General features: G+C 39.9%; 1 protein-coding gene across 5 annotated transcripts in view; it reads left to right on the forward strand.

Moving 5' to 3' along the window:
* The window catches only part of CTIF (cap binding complex dependent translation initiation factor), a 483,939-nt gene that overhangs the window by 307,372 nt on the left and 148,674 nt on the right, over nt 1-27,893 (forward strand). The window lies entirely within an intron of this gene.

The following is a 27,893-nucleotide window of genomic DNA, read 5'->3' on the forward strand; positions in this document are numbered from 1 at the left end:
CATACTTGGGCACATACAATGGAAATAATACCTGTCCCACCGACCTTATAGCTTTGTTAGAACTCCCAGATGTGATCATGGGCTTAAAAACACTTCAGAGATAGTAAGGTGTGCTTTGGAGATTGTAAATGTCACATGTAAGTGACATTGCTTCATGTATTGGAAAGGTCCCATCTAATCCTAGGATGGCAGAACAAGTCCATGCCCAGTTTATGTGCCTTTCTGAGGTTTCCATCTCTGCCTGGAGGGAAAAAACAACCATTGCCACCTTTTTTTAAAAGTTAAGAGAAAGTTTTCATTGCATTTTCTCAGTTCCCCTAGCAGTTTTTTCACGGCAACCCCAGGAAACCATCTGCAGGAAAGATGTTCCCTGAGATTGATTGGGAAGGGGTCAGGCTCTGGTGACTGCGGAAGGTGTCAAGTGGCTGCCCCTGTTCTGGTAATGTCCTGCTTTCAGCCCCGGCTGCACACGTGAAAAATATTGCCCATGGGGAGGGTCTGCTCTAGCTAGATCATTTTACTTTTCTTATCCTTCCCAGGATAGAAGTAATGACCCCTCTGGGGCTAAGCCAATGTGCAGATAATGAAATTGTAAAAGGGGTGGGCCTCAAGGGAGAGCAGGCATGAGGCCTGATGTCTAATGGTGTGAGGCAAGAGAGGAAGAACAGATGGACTCAACTGAAAAAGCAAAGCAGACCTTTCATCTCTTTTAGCAAGTAGCATCTGAGAACAAAACCCATTCTTAAGAATCAAACGCATGCTCTTCGCCTTCCAGTTGAGTCATCCTTTTTCTAGCATCAGAACTAATCAAGCTGGACGGCCAGCCATTCCCAGAGGTCATCCTGCCCTCCCTTGTCTTGTGCAGGGACTCTTCCTTTAGGCTCTCCTTCCTCATCTGCCTCTGCTGACATTTATACCTTATGTCAAAGCACACCTCAGATGTCTCCACCTCATCTGTCTTCACTCTGGGAAGGCAGGAAAGCTGGGGCTGTCATCCTACCCCAGACAATTTCTCACCTATAAAATGGGGACAATAATAGCATCTGTCTCAGTTTCGTCAAGAGAATCAAATGGGATCCTAGACCTCCTCTGTTTCCTCTTCTGTAAAATGGGGACAATGATAGCACTCCTCTCACAGGACCGTGATGAATATCAAACAGACTCTTGTACAATGAACACTTTTCACATTTTTAAATGCTATAAAAATGTGAGGTGTTGTTAGGATTATTATCATTATTATTCTCTGACTGGCTCAGGTAAAAGTGATCACTGCCTTTTCATGTTTTCCTAGAGCATTTTGTCAACAGGCTGGAATGATAGACCCAGCCTCTGAGCACTGTATTTTAAAAACAACACTGTCAATGGAGGCATGTATAGAGAAAGACAACCAGGATCTAGAGACCATAACACAAAAACTTGCTGAAGGAAGTGGAAATATTTAACCTGAGGGAAACTTAGAGAAGAAATAATTGCTGTCTAAGTCTTTAGCTCTCCCTTCCATCCTCTAGAAGTTGAGAGTTTTGATATTCCTGGCTGGTGTTCTCCTCCTGACACTTGAGCAGGAAAAATCACTTGAAAGGCTTATAGAACTCCCACCCTCACCCATAATGCTATGGGAATCTGATTTCTTGGAATCAACTTGGAGCCTTCTATCAATCAAGGATGATATTGACTTGCCACTGTGTGTTATGATCTACCTATTTGAATGTCTTTTTGTTTTATAGTATGATTATAATCATATATGTATTAAAAAAGCAATCCTTTATGTAAAAAATATAAAGGAGTGTTTTCTGAAAGAGGGTTTGGAATTATTTTGCTTGATCCAGTGGAAAAAACCAGGAACAGTGGGCTAGATGTTACAGGAAGAAAGATTTTGACTCTGTGCTAGGAAAGAACTTTCCTAACAATTAGAATTGTCCAAAAGCAGAATGAGCTGCCTAGACAAATGGTGGCATCTTCTCTCAGCAACTGAATGATAAAGGGCAAAACCAGGTAGAACAAGATGACTTTGAGGGCCCTTCCAACTCTAAACTTCTTTCATTTGACCTTCCCTCTCTCATGGAATGCCCTTCCTCCCCTTCATCTCATATATATCATTCAAGGACCATTTCAAATTCTACCATCTCCTTGATTTTACTCTTCTTGGAAGTGGGATTTATTTGATTTTTTTATATTCATATACAGTACTTCTCACATATTGTTGTTGTTCATTTGTGTGTTGTAACCCCATTTTAGTTTTCTTAGCAAAGATACTAGAGTGGTTTGCTTTTTCCTTCTCCAGCTTTTCCAAATGAGGAAACTGAAGTAAACAGGGTTAAATGATTTTCCCAGGGTCACATAGCTAGGAAGTGTCTGATACCTGATTTGAACTCAGGTCTTCCAGACTCTGGGCTCAGAACTTTATCCACTGTGCTACCTGTTCCCAGTACAGTAGCTGCCTAATAGTAAATGCTTATATTGTATCATGATCAACTGTAAAAGACTTAGCTAACTATCAGCAATATAATAATCTGGGACAATCCCAAAGGATTTATGACAAAGAATGCTAGCCACTCCAGAAAAAGAACTGTGGGAGCTAGAATGCCAATCAAAGCATATGATTTTTCACATTTTTTATTTATTTATGGTTTTATTTTGAGGTTTTGGTTTTATATGATTATTCTCTTACAACAGTGACCAACATGGAAGTATGTTTTGCATGATAATACATGTACAATCCAGGTAACTCTGCTTACCATTTCCAAGAGGGGGAAAGGAAGGAGACAATTTAGATCTTATAATTTTGAAAGACATATTTTGAAAATTGTTATTACATGTAATTGGGAAAATAAAATATCTTTGACTAAAAAATAGTAGATTTTTAATAATCATTATTATTGGCACATAGGTGATCAATAATAATAGTGAGTATTTACATAACCCTTTAAAGTTTGCAAAAAGCTCTATAAATAATTTCTCATTTTATCATTACAATTTTTTTAGTTGTAATTTTTTTATTTAGTCCCTCCATGTCTCCTCCCCACACCATAGAAGGCATCATCCAGCAAAATATATAGAAAAATATAGATTTGTATTTCCATTTCTCAGTTCATTCTTTGGAGATGAGTATTCACAAGTTGTTACTCTTCAACTATTAAATTTATCGCCGAATATAATGTTCTCTTGGTTCTACTCTTTTCATTCTTTATGGTCTCATGTAGTTCTTTCCAAGTTTTTTTTTTTAATGCTTGCTCATCATTTGTTATGGCACAGTAGTGTTCCATACAATAATTTGTTTAGCCATTCACCAGTTGATGGACATCTCAATTTCCTAGGATTTTTTTTCCTTTTTCCCTGATAAACTCAGCAGTGGTTTTGCTGAGTCTAAAGATATACACAGTTTTATAGTTCTCTGGGCATTATTACCTCCATTTTACAGATAAGAAAACTGAAGTAGAGGTTAAATGACTTGCCCGAAGTCATACAGCTAAGAAATATCTGAGGAAATATTTGTACTTGGGTCTGTCCTCACTCAGGCCCAGAACTCTGTTCACCATGACACCTAGTGGCCCCAACTTATCTGAGGTTCAGCATTCTTTTACTGGGCACTCAGCTCCATCCTGAGTGATGGTGACTCTTTTGATACAGAGGTAAAAATAGACACAGTCCTTCCAGCCTCCTCCCCCTCATCCTTCCTCAAATAACCTCATCCACTTTTGAGGTCACAAAACTTATGGGCTTTTAGTCAGCCCATTTTGGAGTTTCCTTTAGAGGAAGAAAGGGAGTGGCTCAAATATCCAACTCAAATACCTGGGTATGCTCATGGCTCAGACACATTACCCTACTAGTAGAACCAGCCTTGTACCAAGGGGCCAGGCTTCCAGCTTCTGATAAATCCTGGATAAGTTAAATTCAATTTAGAAATTCAACTCAGCAAACATGTAGTAAACTCCTACTATATATTGTATCCCACTGTGATGCTAGTAGATACAACGAGAAAAGAGTCCCTGCCCTCAAGAAGCTTACATTTTTCTGAGGAGTTGGAAGAGTGAGGATGGTGGATGCAACATGTATACAAGTAAATACAAAATATACAAAGTAATTTTAAGGAGAGAGTGCTAGTTACAGAGAGGCAGGAGGAGGGAAGAATGGGGTATCAGTAAAAGCCTCGCGAGGGAGGTGGTACCTGAACCGAGCTTGGAAGAAAGCTAGGGATTCTATGAAGCAGGGGTTAGTGGAAGTGTTTCCAGGCATGGGACACCATTCATGCAAAGGCAGATGAAACATCATATACAAGGAACACCTGGCTGACCTGTTGTAAAAAAGGGGAACACTGAAATTAGACCGTAAAAATGGAAGCCAGGCTGTGGAGGGTTTTGAATGTCAAGCTAAGGATTGTGTATTTTATCCAAGAGACTAGAATTTTGAAGGAGGGAGAGGAGAGTAGGAAAACCAGGTCAGATAGATCTATTTTAGGAATATCCGTGTGAATGGCGTGTGGAGGATGGATTGAAGAAGGAAAAGACTAGAGAAAGGTCAATTAGGAGGCTCTGGGGAAGAGTGAAAAAGAGATGAAAGCTGATGAAGTAAAAGTGAATCCCTTCATACAACAAGCAGCTGGATACTTTTTGTCCAGGTTATGTGTTGTATTGTTTTATTTTTTTATAGAGATGGCTCAGAGGTTGAAGAACTGGAAGGGACCTTGGACTTTGTCTACATCTATGTCTTTATTTTATTATAGAAGAAACTTTCATTTATTTATTTATTTTATTATATGAAGAAACTGAGGCTCAGAGAGCTAAGAGCTGATCTATTCCATTTATAGTGCTTGGCACATAACAAGTACTTTAGTCAATCAATGGCAGCTAGGTGGCACAGTGGAGAGAGCCTGGACTGAAGTCAAGAAGATGAGTCTTCCTGAGTTCAAATCCAGTCTCACACATTTTACAAGCTATGTGACCCTGGACAAGTCACTTAACCTTGCTTGCCTCTGTTTCCTCATCTTGAAACTGAGCTGCAGAAGGAAATGGCAAACCACTCCAGTATCTTTGCCAAGAAAACCCCAACTGAGTTGAGGGCACAATGGAAAATACTGAACAACAAAAACACTTATTAAGTGCCTAATCTGTGCTGAGCATTATGCTGGCCTCTGGAGATAAAAAAAGAAACAAGAAAGAGTTCCTGCTCTTGAGGAATTTATAATCCAAGAGGGGAGATAATATGCAAACAGATATAAACAAAGAAAGCTATCTACAGGATAAATAGGTATAATTGATTGATAGTGGTGTGTTTGTCTTGATTTTTTTTTCTTGGTTTGGTCTTCCTGGCTGTGAAGATTAGACCCACAATAATGTCTTCTCATTTTATTCTGATTATTAACCTGACTCCTCCAATTCCTTTCCAAAGAATAAATAAAAATAAACCAAACCAGCATGCCCTTTCCTCCCAGTCCCCCAAAAGACCCCTTTTTCTGACCTAAGGGGTGTTCAGCCATTTCAGATCACTTTATCGAGGGTGAAAGTCTGGCTGACCCAGATAATGTTCAGCGTCTGCCCCCAAGAAATGTCTAGGCTAATTCTCCATGAGTCAGACTGGTGGGTAGAGCTAGAAGCCTGGGCTTTATCTCCAGCTGTGCTTGTGGTTCACTATGTGACCTTAGACAGCCGCTTAACCTAACTAGGCTTCAGTGCCTTCTTCTGTGGAAAAGAAAAAGTGGAGATGTTCATTCCTGCCCTGCCTACTTCATAGCTGAGTGGTTGTGAGGACCAAGTGAGATAATGGATACAAAAATTCTGTAAATAGTAATAGCTGCCATTTATAGAACATTTTAAGGCTTGTAAAGTACTTTAAATATATATTGTCTCATTTGGTGGTTACAGTTATCCTTTAAGGTAGGTGCCATAATATCCCCCCTTACAGATGAAGAAACTGAGGCTGATAATGGTTAAACAACTTTCCCAGGATTTCACAGTTAGAGGATCTGAGGCAAAATTTGAACTCAAGACTTTTAACTCTTAAGTCCAAAGTTACTGTGCCATCTACCTGCCTTGTAAAAAAGGATAAAATGTCATTAGATAAAAAAGAACTCTAATACATAAGCCCTGCCCTCTAGGAGCTTATAATCTTGTATTCACACAGGTGAAACAATTAGAAAGCAAGACAATAAAGCAGATAAAGATAAACATATTTCAGTGCACATATGATGGGGACCAGAGAACCAGAGGGCAGTACAATGGACTCTCAAAGAGGGAAGAGTGCAGTCCCTGGTGGAATTATCAGAGACATCAGGGAAGATTTGGGACTTGACTGGGATACAATATGGAGAAGTCATGGTAGAGAGGTGGAGGGGACAGAAGTGGGGAATAAGCATTTACTAAAGGCCTACTGTGTGCCAGGCTTTGTGTACTTTTAAAATGTTATCACTTTTGATCATAACAACTCATCAAGGTAGGTGCTATTATTTTCATCTTACAATTGAGGAAACTGAGGCAAGCAGAGGTTAAGTGACTTGCCCAGGGTCACACAGCGATCTAAATTTGAATTCCTATCTTACTGATTCTAGGCCCAGAGCTTGTATCTACTGTGGTCATCTCTCTGCCTCTAAGAGTAGGATGAGCATTAAGAGGAGTCAGGAATTGAAACTAGGATAGCCATAATAGTATTTCACTGAGATATCTAAGACTAAAGATTCTAGACTATTATTGTTCCTCCTGTATTCATATCAGTTAGCTTCTAGTAGCCCGATCAAAGCAGTGTTTACTTGCTGGAGTCACTCATCTAAAAATCAGATAAGTTGCTTTGATAATTCAGGGAGCAGAATCCCCGCTCTCTGAGATTCCTCTTGCCTGCTTAGTGCATTGTGTCCTAGCTGGCGCGTCCATCAAGGAGGTCAGGATGTCGTTGTTGGTTGATTGATGACTGAATAGTGGTGATAGTGCTGGATAGAGGAAGGAAAATCTCATGTAAAAGATGATTGATGAAGGGGCAACTAGGTGGCTCCAGGAATTGAGAGCCAAGCTTGGAGATGAAAGGTCCTGAGTATAACTCTGGCCAAGTCACTTAGCCCTCCTTGTCTAACCCTTACCAGAATTCTGCCTTGAAACCAATACACTGTATTGATTCCAAGATGGCAGTAAAGGTTTGGGGGGGTGGGGAGTGATTGGTGCAGAAATTGTAAGTGGGCAGATACCTTCAATGACAAAACCAGCAAGAGAATGGCATAGTCATCAAAACGATGGCCTGAGAAGTACCTGTGAATGGAAAAGTTTGCAGGTTATTGCACCTTTGGGATGCCTCAACACATGGGGAGAGAAAAAAGTGGAGAGGTGAGAGCTACTTCTAAACTTGGAGTAAACCCAGTCTGCCAGGGTCAAGTTGAAGTTTTGTCTGTTGGGACTGTGTGCAGCAGCCCCCGGAGAGCTTGTTACTTCGAATTTCCAAGGGTCACCTCTCAATTTCGTGCTTAATTCTGTCTATGAAACATTTAATTCAGAAGTTCTGGGGGGGCAGAGAATTCCTTTTGTGCAGGAGATGCTGGAGTTTCTGCTCTTTTCTGACTTAATGAAATTTGTTTGATGGGATAGTCAAGAAGACAGCCATTTGCATAGGTCTTCTGGGTGGACTGTTGTGGTTATTCATCCTTCATTTTCTAAGAGAATCAATGATATAGGGTGAATTGGATTTAAGTGGGACAGAATTGGACAGTGTCATCAGCTTCACTCTCTTCCAGAGTCATCAAAATCCAGTAGCAAGACAAAAGTCAGGTGACTGGCTATGGCCTGAGATGCAGTGAACTGAACTCACTGCTTTTCAGCTCCATTTTAAAAATATATTCTCTCACACAAGCAGCAGGAAAAGCTATCTGGCAAGTTAAAACCAATCTGACATTTTTTTCTCAGTGCTATAAAAAGATAGGTTTTATTGTCATTCTTCATAATAAAAATGTAGATTTTCAACACTCATTTAAAAACTTTACCAAGTTCTCTGCAAAATCCACCTTGAAGTCTCATATCAGCCAGAAATCTCAATATCTCTCTCTCTCTCTCTCTCTCTCTCTCTCTCTCTCTCTCTCTCTCTCTCTCTCTCTCTCTCTCTCTCTCTCATACACATATGCACACACACACACACACACACACACACACACACCCCTCTCTCTAGGGGGCTCTTGCCTTTCATCCCTTTATTTAATAATGTACTTAATAAATTAATAATTTTAAAATTAAATAATAAAAGTATTTAATAAATAAAATATTTAATAAGACAATGTTCTGGGAAAGACACAGCCTTTACCCTCAAGGAGTTTATAGTTTAATGGAAGAACTAATATGTTCTTATGGCTCAGTCTTTCTTGTCCATCTCTTCATGATCTCATTTAAGCTTAAGAGCTTATCTTTCTGTTTGTTTGGGACTATCACATCATACTATTAACATACTGAATTTGAAGCCAACTCAAACCATTTGAGTTTTTTGTATATTTGGGTTTTTTTTTCCACATGCAAACTTTTTTTTTTAATATATTTTATTTGATCATTTCCAAGCACATGCAAACTTTTAAATCACTTCTTCTCTACTGACTTTCTTGACTTTCTTTAAGTCCCAACTAAAAGATCTTCTACAATAGGCACCCTTTCCCCATCCCCCTTAATTCTATTGCATTCCCTCTCTTCATCATTTCATATTTACATGTATATATATGTACATGGTTTGCTTTGTATATATGTTTGTTTGCTTTGTATATATGTTTGTGGTTTCCCCATTAGAATATAAGTTCCTTGAGAACAAGGACTGTCTTTAACCTCTTTTTCTATCCCTACTCTTATGACAATGCTTGGCACATAATTAGCATATAACAAATGTTGTTTGATTGATTGATTACTCTTTCCTATACTTAAAAAATTGAACTTCTGACCCTAATTTTAGTACATTCTTTTTATCTCCATTAAATCTCATCTCATTAGCTTTGGCTCATTGTTCTCATGGAGAATCTCTAAAAAATCTGTATCTCACTAGTATTTGCTGAACACTTTCTATATCCCCAACACTATGTGAGCTCACAAAGATCATTAAACCATAGATTTAGAGGTGGAAAGGATTTCAAAGGTGTTTTAAACAAGATTTGTCATAATGTGGCCAGTGCTGCCACAGTGCCACTCACAACACTCTCAAGTGGGGCCCAAAACTGATACAGGAATGTTCATAGGTCATGGTAGGGGAACAGTGAAGAGACTACCCTGGCCTTAGGGTGATGGAAATTCTGGTGATGGATGCTGGTCTCTAAGAATGATGTTCATAATCTCAGAACTAGTGTTAACAGAGGCTAAAGAAATGTCTCCTTTTGACTGATCCGTCTTCTTTCTAAAGACAAAGAGCTCAGCCCTGAGAACTAACCATACCTTTAATGACTACAATCTAGCTGGAGGTTTCTAACAGACTCAAAAGATTAGCTAGGCTGCTTGTCTTAGCCCACCAACTCACACATTCACTCTAGACCAATAGATTCTCAAAGTATAGTCTGGTAACTCCTACCAAGCATGGTAGAAGACAACCCAAGGTGACACTTAAGACATTTACAATCTTTTTTTTTAAAATAATGGACCTTTCTAAACCCACCTTGCAAATCTCATAGGATTTATAGGAGGAGGAATTGCTAGCTGGCTTCAGCGCTTTTGTTAACATCAAAGCAGGATCCTTTAGGCTTAACCATCTGGCCTATTTCTGACATTTTTATCTCATTTATTTATATAACCTAAGAACCTCTGGATTCTTACTATTTACCCAAATGCAATACCATTAGAATTTCCAGGCTTTTCCTACTGCCCTGCCTTGGAAATTTCTTGTATGCATTGTCTCCCTCACTTAGTCCCTTGCTCTCAAGGAGCTCATATACTATCTTTATTTTTCTATTTATATCCCCAGCACTTAGCATAGTGGTATATTAAAAAAATTAATAAATGCCTTTTCAAGTATTCATTCATCTGGAATCAGAGGATCCAAGTTCAGACTCCTATTCTGAATGCATTGTCACTTTGGACAAGTCAGTTCAAATTCTCATCACCTCACCTGTAAAGGAAGGACATTGGATTAGGTGGACATAAAGGTAATTTCCAGCTTGAAATCCCCTATGATCCTAAACAATACAAAAATGGAATAATTGTTGCTGGGCAGTATGGGTATACCAAATGAATGGTATGGTCAGTAAGTGCCTACAGTTTAAAGGATGGAGACACCATATTGAGATGGCATCATTCTTGATGACTTCTAAGAGAATGAGGGACTTGAGCTAGGACTTGAAAGACAAGCAGCACTTGGATTGGTAGAGAAGAAGGGAGAAAACTTTACAGGAAGGAGTAGAGACAGCCTGAGCAAAGCTGGAGAAGTAGGAAAGTACAATGTGTATTCAGGAGAAAATAGTAAATGGGAAAATTGTGTTAGCATAGCCTGATGGTCAGTTCACAGTGCTTTCAGATTCTTCATCTGTCTAATAATATTCTCTTGACTGAGCTCACAGGGTTATTAGAAGGATCAAATATGAAAGTACTTTAAATGGTAGTTAAAAAAAGAAAGAAATTCAAAACATTATTGACATATTTCCTGTTATAGAACAGATGAATCTGATCTTAATGTGACAGTAATGACTCTATCGGCCATGTACATGACTGTATTCTTATTGTTAGTGTAGAAATCTCCTAGTACTGTGACAGGTGTCTAGAATCGGAGGCCTTCTGAACTGATGCCAAAGCATGATTGATCTCCCTTGTGGTGTCTGAATAACATCTCTGCAGTTTCTCCAATAACTAAGATTGTGACTGTTTACTTTGAGGATGCAAGGTTGTTGTCAGGGGAAAATCATAGAATTTAAAAGCTGCAAAAGACCAGCAGTTACTTTGTCTGACCCATACATGAAAAAAATGCTCCAGGTTTCAGACTCAGCAGATGGTCCTCCCTCCTTGGCTTGAAGACCTCCAAGGAGGAGGGGATCCCAATGAAATTAATGGGGTGAAAAAATACTCTGTCGTCTTTGGGATAAAAGAAGCCTATAAAGCTCATAAGTCTATAAGTTCTAGATTTATGGATCTACATTCATATATAATTTGTCTAATATATTCTATGTATTTGTAGTAATGATTGATATATTTTAATATTTATATAATATATAATTTATATGCAATAGATTTATATGTATATATAAAGCTTATAAGTTTATAAACCTCAGATCTTTGTATATATTTAACATGTTTATGTATTATTAATAGAACATATTCAGTGTTTATATTGATATGTTTTAATATTTATATAATACATAATTTATAATATTTTTATATAAAACTTATAAATCTATAAGCTTTAGATTTTTATATGCATATATACATACATACACATAACCTGTGTTTCTATATAATTTATATAATATAGTCAATGAATTGATTTATATTAATATAGTTTAATATTTACATAATTTATATGTTTATATATAAAACTTATGTCTGTAGGTCTTAGATTTTTATATACATGTAACATGTTTAGATATAATTTCTATAAAATATTTGGTATATTAATTTCTATTGATATAGTATAACCTTTATATAATATGAATGTGTGTTTATTTACATCTATTATACAAACATATACATTATTGGCATCTCTAATCTTAGATTAAATTTCTGTATCTAAGTTTTGGGAAGGAACCTTGCTTAGGACATTTTAGAGCTCCTACACCAGCCTGGCACCCCTATGCTCATATTAACTTCTGTGTGCACACACACACAGACACACACCCACACACCCACACCCCTGATGTTGTTTCATGAAAAGATAAATATTTTATGGTCAGGAGGCACTTCAAAGATCATCTTAACCTTTTGGAGGTGTCATGGAGCCTTGGAAGCCTTTGGACCCCTTCTTAGAATAATGTTTTCAGATGCATAAAGGAAAACAAATAAGATTGTCAAGAAAACCAGTTATTAAAATATTAAATATTATTATATATTATTATAATTAAATATTAACATATTGTTAATCCAATTCACGGACCCCAAGTTTAGGGTCCGGAGCTAGTCCAAGTCCTTCATTTTACAAGGAGGCAACGTAAGTTCAGAGAGAAGTCCTTCACCCTGCCTCGGGTCAAAGAGCCAGCCCGGGGCTTCTGGCGTCCAGCTGAGGCTCTTTCTAGCTCAGAAGCTTGGGGGCAGAGACGGGGGATGCCAAGCCCTCTCTCTCTCTCTATCGGTCTGAGGAATCTGTTGCCCCTCGTTTGTGTCTGCTGGTCTGCCTGATCTTCACACCAGCCCCGTGCATTAGGCTGGAGCAGGTCTCATGATTGTCCCCACGCTGCAGATGGAGTTACCGAGACCAAAGGAGGTTGACAGCGTGCCCCCAGCCCCCCCACCCCCCAGGTTAGAGGGAGAGCCAGGACAGGAACGCCGGCTTCCTAACCCAGTGTTCTTTCCATGAGACCGAGCAGGTCCAAGGAAAATGGAGCTCGCATCCAGGAGGCCAGGCCCTCCAATAGATTTCCTCTCGCTAGATAGTTTCCAAATTCTCATCTCGTGTTCCAAGGAAAAACCATTCTCCCATGAATTTCTGTGCCTGCCCCAGAGCAGCCTGGGGATGAGATAGCTCAAGCCGCGGCGCGGCCTGCCCTGGGAACCTGGCCCTTGCCAGGGAGCAGCAGCGCCCGAGCCCTGTCCTCAGCCACAGTTGTGGTGGGAGAGGATTGTTCCCAGCACTGATGGAAACCCAGTGACTGCATGTGGGTTCTGCGGTTTTGAGAAGCGAAGTGGGCCCGTGTTTGTAAGGCAGGCTCTTCAAACCTCAGCCCAGGGCCTCTTGTCCAAGCCAGCCCGGCCCTCCCGGGGCCTGCCTCCTCCTGCCCTCCTCAGCTTTCCAGACCTCGCAGCGGGACTTGGCGCTTCCTCCCTGCTTTCCTTTTCCTTTCCTGCCTTCCTCCCCTCCACCAGCCAAACCATCCCTGCCACAGATGGGTGTCCTCCTCAACAGCCTGTCTTTTTCACGCTGGACTCAGTCCTGGGGAAGAGTTGGGGAAACAGAGCTTCTCTGTGCTGGGGATCATCAGAGATCCTGTCCAGACTCCCCCAGGACCATCCCGGGGGCGCCCTGCACCTTAGAGTGCTCCTGGAAAACAAAAACACAGTAAGCCAGAGCTTGGGAGCTACTAGGGCCATGTTCACGCGGGATGCTGAATCCATCAGGTGCCACCTCTAACGTTGAGACATTTCCTCATCCTCCTGGCTGGCTTGCACACACACACACACACACACACACACACACACACACACACTTTCTGAAACATTGTATGATTTATTCCGAATCCTTCTGAAATGAACTTTGTATCATCTTACCTGGGTACAGCATGTGTCCTCCAATAGAAGAGCAACTCTTTGAGGCAGGACTGCTTTCCTTTTTGGCTTTGTAATCCCTATTTCTTAACACAGTGCCTCCTATACAATACATGCTTTATAGATGTTTGTTCAATCATTGAGTCTAATTCAGGGAGGAATTATTACTGACATTTTTTTATTCTATAATTATACTATTATTATACTATTATTTTATTTATTATACCATTATATATTACATATATACTATATGTACAAATTATTATTTATTATACTATTATAAAATAGTATTTATTACTATACCTAGTTCCTGAGAGGAGTAAATGAAAGGTGAAGACCTAAACCCCACTCCAAAACACTTATGCATTCTTGTTGGAGAAATGAGAGTAACACACGGAGCAATAAAAGAATAGTATAAGGTAGAATCAAATGGATGACGATACATTGGGAATTCAGACCAAAGGTTAAATTAGTATGGGCTGGAGAAGGCTGAATGGAGAAGGTGGAATTTAAGATGGGAGTAAATGTTTATTGAGGTCAGGGAGCAGCCTGTATGTGTGTCTGGCTCTCTGTATCCAAAGCCAAGGCCCTCTAACATTGGGTTAAAATTGGGAAAATCACCTTGGGGAAATAGTTTAACTATCTGGGACTCAGATTGCTCATCTTCAAAATGTGCATATTGGAATAAATGCAATTGAAGTCAACAAATATGTATTGATTATCTGCTGTAGGCCACACGTTATGCTTGGTCATGGAAAGGATAGAAAGATAAGTAGGATTACTGTCCCAGCCCCAAAGCTTTTCTCTTTGGGAAAGCTGCAGTTGGAGTTGAAAAATCTTCCCAGAGTGTCAGAATCAGTTTCATGCAAAGAATGGGGATCACTGCTAGAAAAGTACAAAGATCAATTAAAATCCAGACTTTAAATATCATACAAGTCCAACCTCTAGACCCATTTTTCAGACAAATAAATGGAGACCAAGAGAAGTGACTTGACCAAGGTCAAGCTAATTAATGGCAGGCCTGGGACTGGAGCCTAGGTTTCCTAACTCTTCGCCCAATGTTTTTCCTACCTCACCACATATCCTATCCAGGCAGCTACCCAGATTTCTTAGCCAAGTAACTTCTGGTGCAGTCAGATCTTACCAGAAAAAAAAAATGGATTAATTTCAAGCAGGCATTCAGGGGAGGGACACAAATGCCTTTCAGTCCCTGGGGCACTATTTGGGGAAAGTTTTTCTACAGAAAATAAAATGATCATCAGGTGGCCTAATGACCCATCCCAAGTGTCCAGCTCAGCCCTGGGTGGGAGATTGGGGAGGAGGTAGAGGGGGGAGGAGTTTGCTTTATTCACTGGCACATCTGGTCAGTCATAAAACATCTGCCACCCACATATAAACCAGGTTTTTATTTGCCCTTCATATATGTAAGTCTTGGGACCATCATATTAATTACAATAATCTGGGATCCCATGTCCCCAGTGGGCCAATATCGATCTGCCAGTTAAATAATAGCCAAACACAAGCCTCTTGCCACTGTCATATTCCTTTTCTTTGGTTTATGGAGATTTCTGGCATGTCTGGCAACAGCCCATCTTCCATCTTCATCTAGTCATCAACCTGTACTTCCAGCATCCCCACTTTTACCATTCTACCATTTAAATCCTATCTCTCCCACCCAAACCCTCCCCTTTTGGAAAAGTCCAATCTCTTAAGCTGGTATTCAAGCCCTTCTGTAATCTGAGCCTCACCTATTTTCTCAGCCTTATTTCCCAGTACTTCCTTACATGCTCCCTCTGTTCCAGGTAGATTGTTCATTCTGCAATCATTTCTGCTTCTACTGACATTCTTCCCTACTCCTCTCTACTTTTCCCACTTCTGCCTTTCTTTCAAGTCCCAATTTAAGTCCCATCTCCTCTAGAAAGCCTTCTTTGACCACCATAGATCTGGCAATTAATGGCCCTTCTGAATTCTTATATTCTTTGTTGTCCTATTGTTTATTTGGTGATTACTGTACCCTGACAAAGAGGGACTGTGTCTTATACATAGCTCTTAGTCTGCCCAGCACCTAGAATAGTGCCTTCTTTGCCAAGGTACTCAGGAAATATTGATGGCAATGATGATGACTTCTGATTTCGTAAAAAGACCCCTGTACTCTAAATCTCATCTCTGCCATTAACTAGCCATGTGACCTTCAGTAAATTGCCTGATCCCTTTTTGGGTCCCTATTCGCCACCTGTGAAATGAGACCATATTTCTCTCTACTTCCCTAGCAGAAATCCTCCTGTGATGATGAGTGTTGGTTTGGAAAGCACCTCTTCAATTAGTTTTTTTCATATCTGAACTCAAGTATCTTCTTAAGTAAAGATGAACTAAAATTAAGGCATATGAAATATGTATGTTGCCAAAATTGTAATTTAGTGACAGAGATTAAGAACTTAGTTTTTCCAACTCCCAAGCATGAGATTATAGATTTAGAGTCAGAAGAGGCCTTATCCAACCCTTTCATTTCACAAATAAGGAAACTGAAACCTAGAGAGATGATGACTTTCTTGGGGACACAAGGCTAGTAAGGGTTCAAAACAAGATTTGAACCCAGATCTTCATGAATGAACCCATTGCTCTCTCACCTATAATGTACTTCCAGTGTTTCCTAGCTCTTCCTTTATAGTCTTGGCAAGACCACCTTCTGGCAAATTCTTACCCATTCTACAAAACTCTTATTAGCAAAGATCCTTTTTTCTTTAACATTTTTTATCTGACTTTTCTTTTTCCTCTTCTTCCTCCTCATCCTCCCCACAATCATTCACCTTTTATCTTTGCCTCTTTCTTCATCCCTGATCCACACATAGTCCCTGAGAGTTATTCCATCAGGCAAAGCTGCAGAGGGATAGAGTGGTCAGATTTGGAAGATGAATTTCATCTACTCATCCTCTTTGGATGATGCCTTATCTTGGCATGGAAGTGACCTTGATTTTTCAAAGAACATTTGTAAAGAGCACAAGGTCTGGAAACTCTAAATATGCTGTAAAGACTTGGGCTGCTGATGAAATTATATGCCTTTTAGCTGGGGACCAACCAATCTAAGCTCTGAGAGGCTTATCACTACAAGACTGGCCACCATTTTTTTTTTCTGGTTGAAGCAATCCATGAAAACCAATTACTAAGTCCTGAGGATTTGAGTAAAATATAATCTATATCAGCATAGAGAGAGTCCACCATAGTAATCTTGATGGCAGAATTATAGATTTGAAGCTAATAGCAACCTTTGAGGCACCTAGCCCCATTTTACAGATGAGGAAACTGAAACTACAGGGAAGTGTTATGATTCAGCTAAGGTCACACAGTAAGTGGCAGAACCAAAATTTAAACCCAGGACTTCTGATTCCAAATCCAATGCCCTTTCCACTGTAATATGATGCCAGTGTGCTGGTTCACAGTCTAGTTTAGATTGGAAAACAGTGGTCTAGCCAGGAAACCACACAATTGCCTTCAGCTAAGATGAGTCTATGGGTAGCACCACATGATGATAAAATGGAACTGCATTGCGCTGAACTTTAAAAAAAGTAAATCTTCACCCAGATATATCAGGTGGACTCCTGTGTTGCTTCCTTTTATTTCTATTTTTCATATAATTGTATAAACAATAGCCTCTATAAATACCAGGATTAAATAAATAAACTGAGGATAAAATCCCAAATAAAAACTTTTAACTCTAAACTATTGTCATTTTGACTCAAGGTATAGATACATATATAACCTTTAATTAAAAAAATGACAGCTTTTTTCACTGTGTCCCCTTCCAATCTCTTTTTCATCCCTCTAGTTGTAAAATTGTGCTGCTGCTTTTTTAGTAGCTATTTAAGTGCAATATGTTGTGCTAATTTGGCATCTTCACTCACCATCACCTTGTATGAGTCTTTCTATACTGCCTTGCGATGTGGTTCATATGTGTCTTTATGCCACAGTGATAACCTGTCACATTAATACACCATAATATTTTCAGTCCTTCATAGTCATGTTGTGGGAAGGACCCTGGCCTGGAAGTCAGGAAAGTGTCATTTTCTAACTCTGGGCAAGTCTCTTTCCCTTTTTTTGCTTCCTCATCTCCAAATGAAGGAGTTAAAGCAGATGATCCTTAAGGTCCTTTCCAGTTCTAACAGTCTGAATCCTGGACATGAAGGCCACCCCAGGCTTTCTTCCCTTTCACTAACCTTTGAAATTAATCTTCTTATCTCTTGTTTCCTGATCCTATTCTGGTTTTGATCCCTGCAACTTTTAGCCAGCAGTTCTTGGTCTCTGATCCTGATTGTCTGCTTAGCTGATGATTCCTTACCTCTTCACTCTAGAACTTTAACTGACCTCCAGTCTTGGTTGAGTTTTTGCCACCAGATCTGTTAACTTAATGCATTCTCTTCTTATCTTCATTCAGACAAACCCCTATTGGGCTCATTCTCTCACCAATGAGTCTGATTATACCTAGACTGAAAGGCAAATCTATGATGAATAATAACATAATCCTCTTAGCATCTTCAAATATCATTCATCAACTTATTGTTGGGTCATTTTTTTACAGTCACTTCCAACTCTTCATGCCCCCATTTAGGGTTTTCTTGCCAAAGAGCCCAGAGTGTTTTGCCATTTTCCTTACCCAATTCACTTTACAGATGAAGAAACTGAGGCAAATAGGGTTAAGTGACTTGCTGTGGATCCCACAGCTACTAAGTATCTGAGGCCAGATTTGAACTCAGAAAGATGAACCTTTCTGGCTCCAGATCTTCTGTTCTACCCACTACACTGCCCAGTTGCCCCATTTATCAAATATATGTGAGAAAGAATCTCAGAGTCCTTGCCTTCTAGGAACATAGGATAATATTATTATAATAGTATGTATAATATAACAATACTGTTATAATAGTTTATATTATATAGTATAATGATCACAATATGTATAAAATAGAATTCTGCCATTCTCTGTAACTTTATAATTTTTCAATTTAGTATTGATTTTGAGATATGGAAGACATTGGCACAGGGCATGCCTGCTTCAAAGAAGGGACTGTGCCCTATGAGCAAAGCAGAATTGTAGCAGCCCAAAGAAATGTGAGATAAACTAATTTAGAGGCATCTGGTTTCCAAATGTTGATGTGGACTATTTGTGCCCAACCTGTGGTAGAGCCTTCCAAGCTCATATTGGTCTTATCAGCCACAGTCGGACACACTGGACATCGACCCTGACAGAGTGATGTCATTTTGATCCTCTTTTAAGTATGAAGGGCAACCACCAACCAATCATAAAACACTTTTCTCACCATGATCCTATAAGATAGCACGAATATTATATCCCCTTTTTCAATAGAGGATGAAACAGTTTGTTGAGGTTGTGACTTTCTCAAGGCCATACAATTAACAAGACTCAAATCTAGATCTTCTGACTTTAAGATACTTTGCCATTCTGTTCTGCAAAATAATTCTATTTGCCTTTGAATTGATGGACTCTATGGGAATTCTCTAAGAACTCCGCAGATTATTATCTAAAGTCTAGAGACCGCCCATTAAATCCAGTTACCAACCATTGAAAAATATTTGTGAGCTACCATTTCCCAGGGCTCAACACATGGAGCCTAAGAAATATTTTTTTTTACTGTGGGTTATTGTTTCCACTGTGAACAGACCTGCTCTTTAAGCATATCTTTAGTTGGTCCTCTGAATTAAAAAAATCACCCTGACCCTTTATAAGATTCCTTGTCATTGCCTAACAGATGCATCTCTATGTCATCCTTGGCTGCCTCCGCTCCCTGTTCTAACCATCCACCAAACTACTTAAGACCTGACTAGACTGGGAATCAGGAGGCATGCTTTCTATGTGGACCTCTGCCATGGACTATGTGTGAGCATAGACAAGATGACTTCATCCCTTTGTGCCTCAGTTTCTGATACTGTCAAATGAAAAGGTTGAACTAGAGGATCTCCAAGTCCCTTTCTACCTCTAACACTCTATGACCTCCATCTCCAGCTCAACTTTTGTTTTGACACTGTAATATTTTGAGATGGCAAGTGTTGGAGAACACAGTGTTCCCTGAATAGTTTTATGGATGCCAATTTGGAAACACCTAGATTGTAATAATAAGCAGTCATAATTTTCCTTTAAGTCAAGGAACATGAACATGCATATTTTTTCAAACCACTCACCCTAGGAATTTTGCTTTCTAAAATTCTTAAACATACCTACAAATTATGTGGGAAAGTGACCCACAATGAGGAAGCCACAATAAATGGATGATGCTGAGGACAGCTGGTATGGAATGATTATGAAACAGAAAATTAATGGAGTGATGTTTTTCAACACTTGCACCCCCATTAAAATTATTTTGAAACAAAACCCAAAGCAAAAATCCCACTTCTTTCCCCCAAATAAAGTATAATAACATTCATCTGTCTCTAAGACCCCTTGACTTCTGTCTGTCTTTGGGTTCAGATAAAATAAAGGATGTCTAATTTCACAAATTCAAGAAAAATGAATAAATAAAACGAGTAGCAAAAAAACTGTATAGACTTCTATTCTTTAAGATGAATCTGGGGGAGGAGGGAACAGTGGATAGAGTACCAGGCCTGCAGTTAGGAGGACCTTGGCTCAAATCTGGCCTGTGATTGCTTGGTTGTTTGGAACTCCCAGCATGTAAACTCCTTCTGATGCAGATGGACAATGGCTCAACAACCCATAGACTTAAAAGAATTGCTTGAGGGCATTCAAAATGTGATTTTTGCCCAGGAGCACATAGCCAATATGTATCCAAGTAGGACTTGAACCCAGATCTCCCTGACTCCAAGACCAGCTCTCTATATATACCCTTTGCCACTTCCAGTACAAATGGAATATTTATTTTATTTCCCAATATGTTCCTTCAGAAGAAAAAGTCTTTCCCATAATGAGACCATATAATGAACAAGAAGGGTGGCAGAGTTTTTAGTTTGAGATGGTTTGGTGGGTTCTGAGGTTTTGGGAGGACTTCTTTTGCCTTGAATTTTTACAAGAATAAGTGTTTAATGTGTCTCTGAAACCTGAATTCAAGGATCTGAGACTAAACACAGATTCCTTCCATGGCCAGTGGAGATGATGGCTGCCCTCTCTCCACCCAGCCAAGTTGAAAAGCCACAGTCCCTCTAGTGAGCAGCCAGTTGGCCTCAGAAAGTCATTATCAATGAAACCAGTGCCGGAGAATACAGTTTTGATGAGCAGCTGGATTTGGCAGGCAGACTCAGACACTGATTAGTTGCCGACCATTGAAAACTATTTGTGAGTGGCCATTTCCTCATGCTCAGCTTCCCAAGCCTAGGAGCTTCAGTATGGTCTGGCGGACAGTTCTGAGCCTGGTTTCGGGGGAAATGGGCTGAGAAGGAGGAGAAGAGGAGGAAAAAAACAAGCCTTCAACCCTAAAAACAGCTCTAATGCTTAAAGCACTGACCATTCCTTCTGCCAAACAAGGAGCTGGGGCAGCCTCATACAATGCTTAAAGCTACCAGTTCTTTGGACACACGTCTCACCGCTGTTCTTTGCCTTCAAAGCTGATGCTACTAAAAATGAGCACAATTGGGCTCAAAGAATCAGCAATGACCCACCATCCTTTCCATACTGTAGGTCTAGATACCCACTGGTTCCATTCAGTAAGCATTAAGTGCCTGCTGTATGCCAAGCACTGTGCTAACAATGGGGTGCTACTGGCAGGCCAGAGTAGCTCCCTTGACAGGTACCCCTGGCTCAGCAAGTGTGGGGAATAATATCAGATGGTGGGGAAAGCCCAGCTCTCAGGAGCAGAAGACCCATAGACATAATGATTAGCTGTGTGATCCCAGGCAAATCACTTAGCCTCCTTTGCCCAGCCCTTACTGCTCTTTTGCCTTGGAACTCCTACTCAGAATTGATTCCAGGATGGAAAGTGTTTAAAAACAAACATTTTTCTTTTCTAAGACAGGGCAAGCAATGGGGAGCCATTGAAGATTTCTGAGCAAATAAACAAGTGGCCCAACGTGAAGTGGTTGGAGCACCAGATCTGGAGTCAGGAACAAATTCAGCCTCAGATATTTACCAAATTGTATGATGTTGGACAAGTCACTTAACTTTTCTCTACTTCACTTTTCTCATCTGTAAAATGGGAATAAAACAGCCATCTCTCAGGGTAGGATAAAGTGAGATAATATTTATAAAGTACTATATGTTATTTTTATAGCTTGGTTATTTTTCAGTCACATCCAACTCTTTGTGACCCCATTTGAAGTTTTCTTGGCAAAGATACCAGACTGGTTTGCCATTTCCTTCTCCAGCTCATTTTACAGATGAAGAAACTGAAGCAAACAGGGTTAAATGCTTTGCTCAAGTTCGCCTAGCTATTAAGTGTCTATCGTCAGGTTTGAATGGAGGAAAATCAGTCTTCTTGACTCCTGGCCTGGTGCTTTATCTACTGTCACACCTAGCTGCCCCAAAGGATTCTATAAATGCTAGTTGTTTGTATCAGAAAGTTTATTCTGGCAGTAGCTTGAAGAGGTAAAGTGGTAAGACATGAAAAAAGGCTATTATAATGGTCTAGACAGTTAGCAGTGGTGATAGTGGTCATGGAGAAAAGGAAACAAATTCTAGAGATGTTGCAGAGATTCAATCAGCAGGAACTGGTAACAGATTGCATATCAAAGTCCAGAGAAAAGGATGAGTCAGAGATAAACACTAAGGTTACCAGCATGGGAGCCTGGATGAATGATGCTACCGCAGACAAACAGTGATGTCAGAAAGAAAAGCCACTTTAAGGGGAAAGGCAAATGAGCCTGGTTTGGAGCATGTTGACTTTGAAGTCAACAGAACATCCAGATGAGTGCAGTCAATCACAGGGGCAGGTCTGGAAAGAGCGATCAGGATGGGAGATATTATCTGCCTGGTGGGGGTAGGGGAAGCCAAGCTAGTAAATGAGATTGCCAAGGCAAAGAGCAGCTATGGACCCATCCTGTGGACACATGAGTATTACTGGGAAACACTCACCTGAAGGAGTTGGGGGAAGGAGGAGAAACCATTAAGGAAACCAAAAAAATGGAGATTAGATCGCTTGAAGGAGAACAGGAAATGTATGTTATCTCTGAGGCAGAGGGATGAGAGAGCATCCAGTAGGAGGGGATAGTCTCAGGGGCCATAAGCTTCAGACATGTCATGGAAGATAAGGGCTGAAAAAGTGATGAGGAGGTCATTCCGTTTCAGTAAAATGGTGAGGGCAAGAGACAGAATGTAAAGGGTTGAGGAGAATGGATCTTAAAATCCCATCAAGAATAAATCTAATTAAGAAAATTAGCAATAGAGGGAAAGAAGATGTCATGGTATCCGAATAGTATGGTTAAATCAGAGAAAGATATCAGGGCCAGAGATGTTTGGATACAGGGGATCAGAGGTGAGGTCGAAGGAGATGAGAATAGAATGATGCTTCTAGAGCTAGAAGAGACCTCAAGAAGCCTTCTAATCTGACCCTTTCATTGTACAGATGAAGAAACTGAGGCCCAAGGAGATTAAATTACTTGTCCAAAGTTACACAGGTGGTAAGAGTACATGTTTGTAGACATATGGGAAGCATCCAGAGATAAGGGAGGGACTAAAGATAACGAGAAGGGGGCAGATTACTATATTATGATCCAGGGTCTTTGAGAATCTGGGAGGGAATAGAAAGGGTGGTTAGTTCATGACCAGCAAATGGAGTTTCCAAGTTCCCTTTTGTAGAGGTAATGCAGCTTTGAAAAGTGGTGAGGGCTAAGGTTTGACCACATTGGCATGTGGCTTAAGTGGGTTAGAGAAGGTTATTTTTAGAGTTAATGATGCTGTAGAATTGTGGTCAGCTTATCAGACAGGTTGGCATCATCAATATTGACATCCTTGATGGTGAAGGCAGAAGATGGAGTAAAGAAGACTGTTGACTGGGGACTGAAATAATTTTAAATATTGTGAGATGGGTTAATGAATGACAACCAGAATGGGGGGGAAGTGGCACAAATAGGGTATTTTTAGTCCATATGGATCTTAAAAAAGGAAAAGTTATGGATAAATGATGTGTAAAGATGCGGAAATAAGAATTATCTCCTCTTCTATCCCCTTGACATGGAAGTAGTGTCCACCAGGGTAGAAAGCCCAAAAGGGAGAACCCATGAACCCATGAAAGTGAGGAAGTAGAGGAAAAGTGTAAGGACTTAGAAAAGACCTCGAGAAGCCTTCTAATCCAACCCTTTCATTGTGCAGATGAAGAAACTGAGGCCCAAGGGGATTAAATTACTTGTCCAAAGTTACACAGGTGGTAAGAGTACATGTTTGTAGACAGATGGGAAGCATCCAGAGATAAGGGAGGGACTAAAGATAACGAGAAGGGGGCAGATTACTATTATGATCCTGGTAATCTGTTGGCAATAGAACAAGAGTTCCAGAGGGTATGGTAGAATGAGCTAAGCTATTGGTGAACCAGGCTGAAAAGGAAATGGGGAAGAGAACGAGGTGATTAGAAGGATGGGAGCTCAAGAGGGGCTAATGTGGGCACTTTATTCTTGCACTTAAGGCAATGGAAGTACATGACCAAGAGTGCAGAACCAGTTCAATGAAAAACAAATGAGTGTACCATACTACTTTAGTGAAAAACTAACAAAATTAATTTAGCAGTAGCGCCACCACTACCACCACTCAGTTCCACATAGAAATCAGATTTTGTTGTTGAGATTTTGTTGGGGACTTTTTAAACCTTTACTTTCTGCCTTAATAGCAACTCTAAGACAGAAGGGCAAGGGGCAGGCAAATAATATGAAGTGACTTGCCCAGGGTCACACTGCTAGGGAGTGGGAAGTGAGATTTGAACCCAGGTCCTCCTGACTCCAGTCCTGGCATTCTATCCACTGTGCCACCCAGCTGTTCCACCCCAACATAGAATTTGGATCATCAGTGTGTTCTTCCACAAGACATGCTTTTCTCCTTGAGTGAAGAAATTGGGCTGGACTATACACAGGGAAATTAGGAAAGGTTTCCCTTGAAATTAGTTTGGATATGTCTTTTGTTTCTTGATTGAGAGATCTGGTCTCAGGGGTAAGCTAGATAGCACAGTGGATAGAGCACCAGTCCTGAAGTTGGGAGGACCTGGGTTTACAACTGGCCTCAGACCCTTCCTATATGATTCTGGGCAAGACATTTAATGCCGATTACCTAGCCTTTACAGCTCTTCTTTCTTAGAATTGATACTAAAACTGAAGCAAGGTGTTTTTTTTGTTTGTTTGTTTTTTAGTGAAAAGAAAAGAAAAGAGAGATTTGGTCTGAAGAACTTGATATCCAAAGAGGTTAAATTACTTGCTCAGGGTCACCTAGATGAGTAACAAAACTAGAATTCAAACCTAGTTATTCTTGCTCCAAGAGAGCATTGATTCTTTCCCCTTCACCATATTAACTACATTTCCAACTCTAAGAGTTTTAGATCCATATTCTATTAAAAGTTGTGTTTAGAGGCAGTGAATTTGGAGAGCTTTGTTTTCAAAATCCAAATGTCCTTTTCTCAATCCTCATTCTTCCTGACCTCTCTGCAGCCTTTGACAATGTTAATCACTCTCTGCAACCCCCTCCTAACTTCCCTGTTCCTGTAGAGGAAAATATCATCCTCCTTAGTCCTCAGGTTTATAATCTAGGGTTCATCCTGAATTCTTCACTGTCTCTCTCCGCTTTCCCTCTGCCCCATATCCAAGATGTTGTCAAAGTCTGTAGATTGTTGATTTACCCTATCTCTCAAATACACTCCTTTTTCTCCTTTGACACTGTTCCCATTCTAATGCAAGCCCTCATATCTTCATGCCTGGACTTTTGCAACCACCTACTTGTGGTCCTGTCTGCCTCAAGTCTCTCCCTACTCTAATCATTCAGTCCATAAAGTTATTTCCTAAAGCACAAGTCTAATCATGAAACACACACAATCAACCCTTATGGTTCCCTGTTGCCTTCAGGAACAAATGCAAAATGCTCTATTTGGCATTCAGAGCCCTTTGTGACTTAGTCTCTCCTACCTTTCCAATCTTCTCTCACCTTATTCCCAACACATCCTCTTCAGTACAGTGACTTTGGCCTTCTAGCTGTTCCCATGAACAAGACACTCCATCTCTAGAACCTAGGCATTTTCTCTGGCTGTCTCCCATGCCTGGAATGTTCTCTCTCATTAGTACCATCATTTGATTTCCCTGGCATCCCTTTAAGTCCCATCTGAAATCCTACCTCCTACAGGAAGCCTTCCCCAACCTCTCTTAACATTAGTGCCTTCCCTCTGTTAACCATAGAGCTTATTTATAAGTACATATTTGTTTGCATGTTATCTCTCCACTAGATTGTGAATTTCCTAAGGTTATAGGCTTGATCCCCCTTTTTCTATTGCCACTGCTTAGCACAGTGCCTGGCACTATATAATTGCCTATTGCCTTCCTCTTCTCCCAGTATTTCTTTTTTAGAAATGAAACTTTTATTATCTTTTTTAAAAGGAGTATACTCAATCATTCATAGAATTAACCACTTTATATCACATTAGTATTAAAAAACTACTAGCCACACATTACACACATAATTGACATCAAGACATACAGTATCCTCTGAGGTTAAAGAATTGGGCACACAGCAATGCCATAATTATTTATATAGATGAAGGAAATCAATCTTAGACATAGTCACTCGGGAAAGACAAGCCTAAAGCCCCTGGTAGGTATAAAACTGTATCATTCTTCTCTGAGTAAAAAATAAAAATCCCATTACTTTTGTGTATTTCAGTAGAGAACTAGTCGGTCAGTCAACGCCGTACTTGTATGTTCTAGGCACTGTGCTGAGCATTGGGGGTGCATAGAAAGGCAAAGTTACTAATGATCTCTTAATTGACAAATATAATAAATGTTTGTGAATCTTTATCCTTCTGAACCGTTGTGCAGCCTTTGGCATCATCAATTCATCCCCTTCTTAATAACTCGCTCCTCAAGTTTTCTTTACTGGTTCTTATTCTATTATTATTTACTGGTGTCTTCTTCAATTTTTGACTTGTCCTCCTCCTGGCTCAAAAACCAGTCAGTGGCTCAGACCTGTCATTTATTCCTTTGTAACACTGCCACCACCATATGCCAAGCCATCCATCACTAGCTATCAGATTTGTCTTTCTGAAGTATAGGTCTGATCATATGTTGTGGTGGTTGCTCAGTTGTTTCAGTTGTATCTGACTCTGTGGGGTTTTCTTGGCAAAGATACTGGTCTTTTCTCAGTCTCCCAATGGGGTCATAAACAATCAGATACAACTGAAATGACTTGAACAAGAGCAACTGGGGAGTAGGAAGGGCCTCCTGTAGAAGTTAGAACTTGAACTGAGTCTTGAAGGAATCCAGGGAAACCCAGAGAACAGGGGTGATGAGACAGAACATTACAGGTATGGAGTATGTTCAGTGCAAAGGAACAGGGGTGAGAGATGGATTGTCATATTTGAAAAAGGTATATCTAAGGCTGGAAGGGACCTTCAAAGGCATTTATCTTAATTCTCTCATTTATTGATGAGGCCCTAAAAGTCTCACATATTCCTTTAGGGATCCCACTTTGGGAGAAGAGCAATTTAATTGATTAATACTACTTGGTCAATATTTATCTGGCTGAATATATTTAAAAAAAAATATTTATCTGGCTGTCTTCAACCCTTCACTAGAATCCTGGTGCTTGAGAAATACCCTAACCATTTCTGCCAAAATGGATAGGCAGCTTTGGGAGTCAGCAGGACCTCTGACCCAGACTGCATTAAAAAAAAAATATATATATATATATATATCTTTTGCCTACCAACCATTATAAATGGCTTCCTACCTTCTGGGTAGGGATATTGAAAGCCCCTCTGAATCCCTTGAAGACAAAACCAGAGCAAAGCTGAGCTGAGGCCAGGTGATAAGGATTGAAAGATTCAGGAAGCACTGGTCAGCCATCCTTATGGGCACTGTGCTGGTAAGTTGCTGTGTAGACACTAGAAAAAGTCTAAATAAAGATGACCAAAGTGGCAGGGAATCAAGAGTTATTTGCCAGGGAATTTCCCTCTTTCCAATCTGGGCTTAAAAATAGCTTACTGAGAAACAACAAAAAGAGTAGAAAAGGGAGAAATAGGTGATCAGTAATTAACACAAATAAAAAAAATGAAAGGAAACCTGCTCTGTTCATTACGCTTCCATTATTTCATTAGGTTGTTGTTTTTTTTTTTTTGATGACCATGTTATATCACTCATTTATATGGTATATGCAGTTCACTTAATCCCCCAGTTTAATTTCATGTGAACTACTACCTCACTCTTATTTACCATCATCCTAAATTTCAGACTTGATTTTTTGAAGCCAAGTATAGAAAATAATATTTTATATTTCTAAAATTCATTTTTTATAACGAGTCTATTGAGATTTTTTTGGATTTGCCAGACAACACGTTATGTTCTTCCAGTTCTGTGTTATCTTCTGCTTTGATAAGCCTAGTCTGGACAGTCATTTCAAGTCACTGATAAAAGGTTGAACAGAAG

Source organism: Monodelphis domestica, chromosome 3, assembly GCF_027887165.1.
Source record: "Monodelphis domestica isolate mMonDom1 chromosome 3, mMonDom1.pri, whole genome shotgun sequence".
Classification (NCBI taxonomy): Eukaryota; Metazoa; Chordata; class Mammalia; order Didelphimorphia; family Didelphidae; genus Monodelphis; species Monodelphis domestica.